The sequence below is a fragment of the Rhineura floridana genome, chromosome 5 (genome assembly GCF_030035675.1).
Source record: "Rhineura floridana isolate rRhiFlo1 chromosome 5, rRhiFlo1.hap2, whole genome shotgun sequence".
NCBI lineage: Eukaryota > Metazoa > Chordata > Lepidosauria > Squamata > Rhineuridae > Rhineura > Rhineura floridana.
This window is the reverse complement of record NC_084484.1, coordinates 31300868-31312659: the sequence shown is the minus strand read 5'-3', so window position 1 is coordinate 31312659 and position 11792 is coordinate 31300868. Positions and strand designations below refer to the sequence as shown.

At 40.8% G+C, this 11792-nt stretch overlaps 1 pseudogene; it reads right to left on the bottom strand.

Moving 5' to 3' along the window:
- Positions 1–2196: 2196 nt before the first annotated feature.
- Positions 2197–2925, bottom strand: LOC133386048 (frizzled-7-like; annotated as a pseudogene).
- Positions 2926–11792: the final 8867 nt, after the last annotated feature.

The following is an 11792-nucleotide window of genomic DNA, read 5'->3' as shown; positions in this document are numbered from 1 at the left end:
TGGGCAGAAAAATGGCAAATGCAATTCAATATAAACAAGTGTAAAATTATGCATATTGGAGCAAAAAATCTGAATTTCACATATACGCTCATGGGGTCTGAACTGGCGGTGACTGACCAGGAGAGAGACCTCGGGGTTGTAGTGGACAGCACGATGAAAATGTCAACCCAGTGTGCGGCAGCTGTGAAAAAGGCAAATTCCATGCTAGCGATAATTAGGAAAGGTATTGAAAATAAAACAGCCGATATCATAATGCCGTTGTATAAATCTATGGTGCGGCCGCATTTGGAATACTGTGTACAGTTCTGGTCGCCTCACCTCAAAAAGGATATTATAGAGTTGGAAAAGGTTCAGAAGAGGGCAACCAGAATGATCAAGGGGATGGAGCGACTCCCTTACAAGGAAAGGTTGCAGCATTTGGGGCTTTTTAGTTTAGAGAAAAGGCGGGTCAGAGGAGACATGATAGAAGTGTATAAAATTATGCATGGCATTGAGAAAGTGGATAGAGAAAAGTTCTTCTCCCTCTCTCATAACACTAGAACTCGTGGACATTCAAAGAAGCTGAATGTTGGAAGATTCAGGACAGACAAAAGGAAGTACTTCTTTACTCAGCGCATAGTTAAACTATGGAATTTGCTCCCACAAGATGCAGTAATGGCCACCAGCTTAGATGGCTTTAAATGAAGATTAGACAAATTCATGGAGGACAGGGCTATCAATGGCTACTAGCAGTGATGGCTGTGGTCTGCCACCCTAGTCAGAGGCAGCATGCTTCTGAAAACCAGTTGCTGGAAGCCTCAGGAGGGGAGAGTGTTCTTGCAGGCACCTGGTTGGCCACTGTGAGAACAGGATGCTGGACTAGATGGGCCACTGGCCTGATCCAGCAGGCTCTTCTTATGTTCTTATGTTCTTAAGACCCCTTTTTGTCATTTTAAACTCTGCAGGAGAGCCTCCCCCCCTCTCCTGGCAGCTAGCAGAGGTGTGCTGGTTGTTTTTAGTGTGTTCTAGTGAATGGCTGGGGCTGCAGGCATGCAGAGAGGCTATCCCTTTGCACCATGGCTATAGGATGCCCCTGTACCCAGACAGAAAAGCTGGATATTGGACTGCTGATGCATTGAACCCCTCCATCCTTGAGCTCAGGTTGGAATGTGTGTAAATAAACAAACCATATTTCATAAAGAGACCGCAGTCTCCGCTGACCTTCTTCCCAAAGGAAACCAACCCTGGATGGGCGCAGGGACCCCCGAAATCTCACTGCTCGGAGATTGGGGAAGGCGCACAACAGTATTTTAAGATCTGTTTTTATGATGTTTTACAGTGTTTTTAGCACTTTGTTTGCTGCCCTGGGCTCCTGGTGGGAGGAAGGGTGGGATACAAATTAAATAATAAATAAATAAATGAATAAAATATGTGAGTTGGGACATGAAAGGCAAGAATGTCATTCACAACACTGTGGGTTTAGTCAGTACAAGATGTAGCTGTTATGAAAGTGTAGGAAGAGCTGTGACCCAACAAGCATGCACTGTATCGTGCTATCTGTCATTACTATAGTTCATGGAATAGCACCAAGGCTAGCATTTAGCTCATCTGGATCCAGCCCCCTCTGTTTTGTGCATTATCTGATTATCATTCAAACTATGCTGTTCCTATTTCTGTTCCCATTCTTGGAATTTGGTATCAACAATTCTCGTTACTTCATTTATTTATAAAGGAATGTTACTTCGCTCTTCTAATGCATATGCATTACTCAAAGCGACTTGATAATTAAAATCACAAAATTGAGATTTTATATTCTGGCACCACTGAAATACATGAATATGGCCACTTTTTGTAAAAATAAATAAATAAAATGCATTGCTTTTCTCTTCCCCCCCTTCCCTTCCCCCAATCTTCAGCACAACAATTCTAGCATTTATCTTTGAACAGATATTTCAGTACGTCTTAAAGGAAAGGGGGGGAGAAATTCTCACGGAGCAAGAAAGGCACTGTCCTTAAGAAGGACACTTATTCTGTGCTCTTCAACTTCGTTAGCAAGGAAAACCGAGCCAGAATGTTATTTTCATGTAAACTTTACCTCTTGGTCTGAAGAAAAGGCAGAATTTGAATGAGCAACTATTTCTCCCACCTCTCTTTCTGCCTAATTATGTCTTCTCCATAAGACACAATAGCAGCCTTGGGAAGGTGCAGGGGAGATCCTCATTCTGTTTTTCCCCTTCTGCTTCCATTGCTGAGTCTATGGTAAGAGTGCCACGAAGACTGGCCAGTCCAAATCCAAAAGCCGGTGGTGATGCCTGCAATCATAGTCATGAGGTATTTGATCACAAAGTCAATTAAGTTAGGGGTCTTGGAGGCAACCTTGGTGGGCCAAGTGTCCTAGTAGGCCTAGTGTCCTAGTAGGCCTGGTTGTAGAAGTACTAGCACAACAGTGACAGGCACTGCGTACAGGATGCTTGTAGACCCCTATCCCCACCATGAATTTCTCAAGCTTCCCATTCGTAGTGCCATCATGCTTCCTGATGGTCTAGTATGCAGAAGAAGGACAGAAAGCCAAGGAAGGAAGTGCTGATGAAGGGATAGATGAAGCATGGGGCCAATGTGAAGCTGTGCAGCACATCCTCATTGAAGCAGATGTCACTGAGTATGTCCCCATCCACCAGGACAGTGATAGTCTTGATGGCAGACACAGCTCAGGTGGCCAAGTGGAAGAATTGAGAGTTAGCCTTCATGCCAGCTGCCAGGAACTAGATGAGAGAAAGGATGAGCCACTAGATGGAGCAGCCAACATTGCTAAAAAAAAAAAAAAAAAAAAGTGGAGGCCTTCCTTCTTGATGCGTTACACCACGTGTAATAATCAACCTTGGAAAAACACTCCACATACATCACTTTGGTATGGAGCAGGTGAACCTCCACCTCTTTGTAGTACATCAGTCATTTTGGGGAGATCTGGCTTGCAAGGAGCGCCACAGTTCCTCTTGCCCACAAAGCAGGAGCTGCCAGGAGCAGAAGAAATCATAATGGGAGGCTGAGGGTGGGGGAAAGGATCGAGTAAGGCAATGGGATACGTGGTGGTGCTACTGGGGCTCTCCAGTGTCCCCTTCCACATTGCCCCCTTCATCTCCTCCCATTGGATGTATCAAGAGTGTTTAACCCCACATAACTCTTACATGCACCATGTACAGGGAAGTTCTTGCAACCAAGCCATGTGAGCCTTCCCTGGACATCTCATGATATCACAGAAGCTCCCAGGGAATCCTATAAGACCCAGCCAGTCTTGGACATTCTGCCGCCTCCTGTGGGCTTATCACACACAAGGCAGCCCTGTTGCAGGAAGGCAGTGAACTGAGAGTTCCTAAATTTGGGGGGATAAGACCTTATCATATTCTTAATAAAATCAGGCTGCAATACTATGCACAATTACCTGGGATTAAGGAATACCAGCTATCTAACAAGGTCAGAAATAAGTCTTTGTGTAATCATTTCAAACAGGACTCTTGTTGATACTTTGAAACAGAAGGAAACCTTGTAGCAACAAAATCTATCAATCACACAGCAACACAGGGTGCATTTTAAACTACAGCAAAACACCAATAACACTATCCATCAAATGTTTCTTTTAATTTATTCAGCAGTAAGCCATGACTAATAAAAACCAAATTATTTTTTTAATATCCTACATCTTTGAGATAGGCCTAGAGCTTTGCCTGAGATACTTGCCTGACAATATAAAGTTCATGGTTTATTCAACCACAGCAGCTGTTGTAAACCCTAGGTTGTCATTTATTTTTCAGCTTCTGAAAAAGATTTATCATCTGATTTCAAATGCAGCATACATTTAGCCCTCATATCTAGAGCTAAGCTAACCATGTTGATGTTGTATTGGGCATCAACAACAGGGGGAAAGTGGCTATGTGGTTATAAAGCAACAAACTATAAATATGAGAATTCTTCAAACTTTATAACTCCTTTCATACCTATTTTAATTCCAGGAATAGGTAATTCCCACCCCCTATCTGTAACTGCAAGGCTTGTCTTCACAGAGCATGGAGGACTGTGTTTGATCTTTGGTCTGTCTAGGCCTGTCCTGCCTCCTGTGGCTAGAGTGTGGCTTTTGCTGTTGGGCTTTCTTGTAAGGCCCAGCTGAGTGAGGATGCTGGAAAGAAGCCTGAGCTGCTTTCTGCAGGCTGTATGTTTTATAATGCTGGGTTGCACTGTCCCTCCAAGAACCTATGCCTTTCTTTAGACAAGCTAGAATTTACTAATGAAAGGTACGTGAAAGGAAATCTAAAAGTTAGTCTCCTTTTAAACCTCTTGCTTCAGTCTACTGTCAGAGGCATGATTACTTCCTCATGCAAACAAAAAAAAGTGGCCATGACTGTTCTGCCTGTGTTGATTTGCCTGGAACTGAGGATTGATGGCAAAAGCTAATTGCATGGCAGATGACGACAACAAAAATAACCACTGGTCAGGAGTTTGATTAACCAAATTCATGGAGGATAAGGCTAACAATGGTTGCTAGCCACAACGTCTATGTTCTACCTCCACTGTCAGAGATAGTATGCCTCTGAATATCAATTGCTGGGAATCGCGGGGGGGGGATGGACACTGTAGTACTCAGGTCCTGCTTGTGGGCTTTCCACAGTTGGACATTGTGAGAACAGGATGCTGGACAAGATGGGTTTTGGGGCATCTCCAACAGGTCCACTTTGATGTTCTTAAGTTCTTAACTTTGTGTTTAAAAAGGACTACTTAAAAATCTACAGATATACAGAGACTGATGAATGGGTCAGATCTGTCTATGCAAAGAATTAAGATTAGATGATTCAATAGCTCTGGCTACCAAGTGTGATGTTTTCCTGCTTCCTTTCGGGGACCATCCCAGGCTAATTCTATTTTTTGTTCCCTGTGAATTCATGAGCTGCTGGACAAAGAAGACTAGAACAGTTAAATATTCTGAAATGTGTTTCATTTTTACCAATACAAAACCTAAGCATTTTCATATTCTCTCTCCCCATAAGCCCATACACTTTCTCCCACATAGTTGAAAGAGCGGCTTCAACTGAATATGAAAGACAGATTCACTAACAGGCAAAAACCCTTGCGGTTTAAGAATGTACCTATAGCCCACAGATATTTCTATCAAACTTTAAAAAGCAGGGAAATTGGGCAGCTATAGTGAATGCACCAGAGGAGCAGGAGACCTGACCTCCTCTCTGAGATATTGTACTGCCCTACAAATTTGTCAAAATGCAAACACAATTTGGGTTGGTCTTTCACAGTCCAATCCACTTGCTGTGTAGCTTGGAAGAATTTGGTAACATATGCCTTTTCAAAAGGAAAATATTGTGAACAGTACCATTGCTTTTCAGCGTTTCCCCCACCTTTTTATTCTACAGTAGGCACATGTAGCCTCCCACCCAAATTTAAACCAAAGCTGTCCCTGGCCACATCCACACCAGGCCTTTATTTTGCTTTAGACAGTCATGGCTTCTCTCAAAGAATCCTGGGAAGTGTAGTTAGTGAAGGGTGCTGAAAGTTGATAGGAGATGCCCTGTTCCCCTCACAGACCTTCAGTCAGAGTGGCTGGCTGTTAAACCATTCTCTCAGGGGAATAGGAGTCTCCTCTCAGCCCCTTTCACAAACTACACTTCCCAGGATTCTTTGGGGGAAGCCATGACTATCTCAAGTGAAATCAAAGTCTGGTGTGGGTATGGCCCCCTGATTAGCCAAGCCAAGCAGTTGTGAGTCTGGCTTTTAGAACACTGATAGTTGGTTCTTACTGAGCATGCCCAACACTATCATTGAGTTCAAGCCAAAATTTCTTAAATTAATTAAAAGCCAGGCATTTTTTAAACTTTTAAACTGCATAAAATGAAGGTCAGAGTATGGGGCAAGGTCAGTAATAGGATTACAGGTACTCTGTGAACATTGCAGATTTTTAATGAATTTCAACAGATTATGAGAACTCTGACAAAAAAGTCCAAAAGCACTCTAGGTTTCCCCCCCTCTTTTTAGACTTTGAACTCTCTATTCTCTCTGACTGTTTTGTGTATCGTCATGAAAATTGAGACGGTTGTTAAGCAAGTGTTTCTGAGTTCAGGACTATACGTTTTGTGAGGTTTTGTTTTGAAATGAGCTTATGGGAAGCGTCACAATGGCTTGGGGGTATTTTCAATTTAACATTGTGGAATGTGAAAAATCCACGCTGGCTATAGTATACAGCCACTCTTGTGGCTGTATAATATAGGGACTAATGCACAATTGTGAAAATAGGAAGACTGGTGGCTTTTTCTTTTCTTTTTTTTAGAAAAGCAAAGTGGCCCTTGCTCTCAGAAGATGGAGGTAGTGACTTGGGACAAGAGAGGAGCATAGACAAACAAGACAGCTATACATCTAGCTATTGTCCTGACTCATTTGCAAGTCAGGCTGCATTCACACAATATTATACTCTTCAGTGCACACTGAGATCTTGTTTTTTCTACCTAATTTATACATGACCTGGGCCTATTACACATTTTATGCCCCTTAAAAGTGCTTTTTAACAAACTAGCTTCATTCCAAAAAGAAAAGCTCAATGCAGATTGATTCTGTATTACCCCCCACCCACCAGTATGTCCATTTGAAAATGAATGGAGGTGGTCCCACCATACCTGTCCAATGACATTATATGTGGGCATACACAGAGATTGCAATTAGGGATGCGCTACAATTCCACTCAATTCAGATTTGGCACCAAATATTCCTTTAATTCTCTTATTTCTCTATCACTGAGGATCGGATTTCTATGTAGCAACTTTCTGTGGCTACTTTTGGAAAAACATTTTTTTTAAAAAAATCTACCTCTAAAATATCAATATTAAGAATGATAATTTTATTGATATTTTGTTTCAAAATATAAATATTTTTTAAAAGATCAATTTTTTTGCAAGGAAAAAATGGATTGATAAAAACAGCTTCTAGCGGACAAAGAACAATTGATACTGGCCTGTTAGGCTGGTGGAATGCTTTTGAACCACCACCAGCCAATGGATCCCATCCCTCAGTGCAATAACCACTTCGTTCTTCATTTACCTGGGGCATCTGTATCAATGGGTGTATCAAGTAACCACATCCACCCTTGTGGATGACAGAATCTAGCATCAATTTAGATTGAAAGCAGCATATTGAAGATAAGCATGCATGATTCTGCATTGAGGAAATTACTTCATTGTGTTACAAATGGGTAGGTGTGTACACAGACTCAATCACTTACAATACAAAATTATACATTCTACAAAAACAATTATAGGTATCAGCATTGTCAGATAATTATGTATAACAGTCAATGTATAGAGGTAGAGCATGGTAAATGGAAGAACTTCAGTAGTGTTAAGTTTTAACAGGATTTGTATTTTTAAATCAGCTCATGGCTTTACAAAGTTGAAGTAAATAAGGTCTTCCCACCCATCCCAACTCCACACCTATATTACTGAACCTTCAGAGTAGTTGTTGATATCCATATTTGTATTTTCCTTTGGAAGCAAATACCATTTATTTGAGTGAGCATATCTGACAGGATACTGAGATTTTTATTTGTAAAAAAACCCATGATTTACATCATAGTTTTTATATGTTAAAAGCAAGCTATATATACTTGCATTTCATTATAAATCTATAGCCATAAATCACAGCAGTGTTTTCTTGAATGTGGATATCTCCCTTATGTGAACATTAAACAACTGATTTCCATGGCTTCCTTTCCTGCACCAGAGGTATTGGGAGGAGAGAGATCAGCTAACATCCAATGTTCAACATGAAACTCTTCATATATATAACACACAAAATTCCTAAATAAAAAACAAAAAATAATTCCTAAATATACCATTTTGAGTAGCTCTGTAGTTCAACTAACCAAGAATATTTTCAGTTTTAATTTTCTTCAGCGAGTTCTGTTATAGTCCCCCGTTATTCGTTCAAAGGAACCAAAATCTACAAATCTGAGTGCACCACTTCCATTCTTTCCAATGGGATAGCTGCCCAGAGCAGCTGTAGAAAGAATGGATTGCTGTGAACCTTTATATCAAGCTGTGAAAACAAACAGAAAACATAAAATAGAAAATCACACTCTGGTCTGTGACTTGACTTTACTAGTTCAGTGTCTCATTGAAAAATCCTTTGCTGCTGCTGCTGCTGCAATGCATAACATTGTTTTTAAGGTGCTGGTTCCACAACAGGGCCTACCAAGACATGCCACATTCACAGCATGCATTTATTCCACTATTATTCGACTTTAAACAGTCATGGCTTTCTCCACAGAATCCTGGAAAGTGTAGTTTGTGAAGGGGTGCTGAGAGCTGTTGAAAGAAAATGTCGATAATATGAAAGAAAATATTGATAAAGGAAAGAAAAGTGGCTTTACGTCCTCTTCCTCCGCTGGCACTAAGCTGGTCAGTTTTCACATTAGAAAGCAGAGAGAGATCTACTGTTTCACATTTGGAAAGGAAGCAGGAAAGCAGCTTTTGGTGCCCCCAATTCCCATCTTCTCTTTGGCAAGCCTAGAGTCCTCGATGTGGGTGAGACTTGGCTTGCTTGCTTCTGCTTGCAGTTTGGATTATTCAAGTGGAGGGGATGGGAGAAAGGGAGAGAAAGAGAGAGAAATGTGTACTGCTGTGCTATGCTGTGAGTGAAATCAGTAAAAGAACAATATATTCGGGGGGGGATCCAGTGTCAGGGTAAAGTCACTGAAGTTTAGAGAAAACAGGATCACACTGCATAATTACATTGGCATAATTTATCCCAGTGTACTTTACCCTGGCTATCTGTAGTTTGGATTGCTCTGTAGATGTTTGTACTGTTAGGACCTTCATTCAGGACAAATATCTTCTACTATTATGCAACATTTTTTAGGGTTGGTTCTTAGAGCTACCAACTTTTAAAATGGTCCTTCCTATGCCATTAACTACAGTTTGATCTGCAGACTTTAGTAGGTGATGGTGTTTATCTCCCTGCTGTGACCATAATCTTCTGCTGATCATTTGCAGGCTGAGCTACTATTTAAGGCACAAGAGCAAACCAGATCATTTTTTTTCCTGGTCAGTTGAAAACCCATACTAGTATTTGGCTCTGTAAACATGTTCCAGGACCAAGCTTTGATGAGCACTAGCGATAGTGTAGTTTGTTAAAAGCAAGCAAAAGAGTGAGCTTGGATAGACCTTGTATGTTTGCAAACAAAATTATCTGGCTGCTCCCCTGTGAGTGCTCCCAGTCAGGCTGCGGTAGCAATTTTTTTAAAAAAAACCTTTTTCATGCCAAAATTCTTGTCACTGTTCTCGAGCTTAGACTCAACTCTGCTTGTCTTGCTGTCACTGTTTTTGTGGTTCCCGTCAGATATGATGTGCTTAAACATGTATTTGAACTGTCTGTGCTCCTCACTCCCCACTGTAATCTGGCTGCATGCCAGAGCCTTTGAATAGCTCTGTTGTTACAGCTATAGGCTATTTGTTTAAAAAAAAATGCCACTTTCCTGGGAGTAAGCTGCATTGAATTCAATGGACAGGTTGGGGATTAGCCTGCAAGTCTTTAAATAAAAAAACCCTCATTCCTCAACCAAGGTATGGGGAACAGTAGTATCAAACACCCCAAAAAGAAAACCTTCAGTTTTAAAATTCTCCACCTTTCTCTCCTCACTCTTGATTTGGCTGCATTGTAAAGACTTTGAAGAGCTCTGTTGTTAAAGCTATAGGTCTTAACAAATATACCACTTGTCTGGGAGTAAGCTGCACTGAATTCAGTGGCGCTTCCTTCTGAGCAGCAGACAGGTTTGGGACAGGAGGGTAGAGATCAATGATGACATTTTCAAGCTCAGCAGGTTGAAGCTCAACATTAGAGCTGAGATTGCTAACGATATTTTTGTGATGGGCCAAGTTGTACCTCTAATACGAACTGCATTTTGGAACGATCCAAGCAGGAGTGACAAACGCTGCAACCACTAAATGAGCACAGACAAGCAACGAGCCCTGCTATAAAGTAAATCCTGGAAGCTTGAGCAATGTATTGTACTGCAGTTATTAAATAGAATCTTGATTCTGCCTCTGCTTACATCAATATCACTTAATTAAATTAAAACAATTATATTTATCTTGCACATGTGGCTGTCCAGAAAATTGCTAAATATTGAAACACCAGGAAGATGAACTCTTTGTCAGCCAGCCAAGAAAAATCAAACAAGCATTCTATCGCAAAGGGAGTTCTCCTGGTGGTTTGCTTTGGAAGCAATTAGACAGCATAAATAATTAGGACTTCTGGTTGTGTAAATAATTGAGGTTTGTCTAAAAAGAACATTTTATGCTCATTATCCTTAATTCAAGCTAAGTATTATACAAAATAAGAGGCTAAGAGTCTGTCCAAAAGGACTGGGGAACTCTTTGCTGTGAATATAAAGCATGATGTTATATATGTAATGGAGGAATAGGGAGAGAGACTGAGTGAGACACATTACTGTTACTGAAATGAATGGATAATGTAATTCATTAGGATGGTACTACTTTATCAATTAGATGATATGGAGCATTCCTTAGAGATTTACCATTTTAATGTTAACCTTTTAAAAAAAAAACCCTTAGATGATACTCTATCTTGCAATAAATTCAGTTTTTGGTAATTTCAGATTAGGATTTCATAGGAGAAAAAATGGTGTGAAGAATGGAGGTTTGTGTATTCCAAACAGCTCATTCACCCACAATAATGTTGATGATTGCATTTCTTACCTCCTGCCCTTCTTCCTATGTGAGCCCAGGGCAGTTAACAAAGTACAGCAGGTGGATCAACATTAAAGCAGTTGTTTTAATTCATTGGTTAATCTGTGGGAATATATCTTGTTGGTATTGAGAGAACTTCTCTGGCTTCCAGCCTGTCTCAGTTCAATTTGCTAGCACTTTTCTTTTTTAATGCTCAAAAGAATGCCTGCTTCTATACCAACCTGCCCATGCACTGAGGTCACCTTCAGAGGTTCTCCTCTGGGTCAAGCCACCATTCAAGGTAAGAGGGTAGTAGCATCCAGAAAGAGAGCTGCCTCAGTGGTGGCACCCTGTTTGTGGGATTTCCTCCCCAGAGTGGCATCAACATGGTTATCCTTTCAGCACCAGGTTTTCAACTTATTTTTTTTCTTTTTTAACATGTTGCTGTTATATTTAAAGTATGTATTTTGTCTTGTTTTTGTATACAGCTCTGCTGAGGGGCAATATGTAAATCTTGTAAATAAAATATAAATCTAAATATATGTGTGTTTAATGGACTGAAGATAGGTCCATACGGTAACTCGGGGGTAGCCAAGTGTTTTGGACTCCTGTGGTCAGGGATAATAGGAGTTGTGTTCCACAACATCTGGAGGACTCTGTGTTAGCTATCCCTGTTGTACACCCTACAAACATTTTCTTAGGAAAGAGCCCTCTGTAGTAAAAGCAGCAAGAAAGGCAACTAAGATACAACATACCCTAGGAGTGTTTTCCTGGAATTTTTCTTCACAGCTCTTTTCTATTACTGCAGTTTAATGCAAGTGGAAGCGTGGGAGAACAGTTCCTGAAAAAAATAATGGCTGCAGCCATTTTCCTGGCCAACCTTACTGTTGAAAGGGAACCACACTGACTATCCCTGGTGTGAACAGTACTACCTTCCCTGATCCTAGATATTTCTAAGTGTAGAAATATTAACACTGACTCAATTCCCACTTCTTCCCCTACAACCATCACAGAATCATACATGCCCCTCTAGATGGTTCAGGAAAGTCACACATTACCCAGTAGTAATTAACCTCCTGT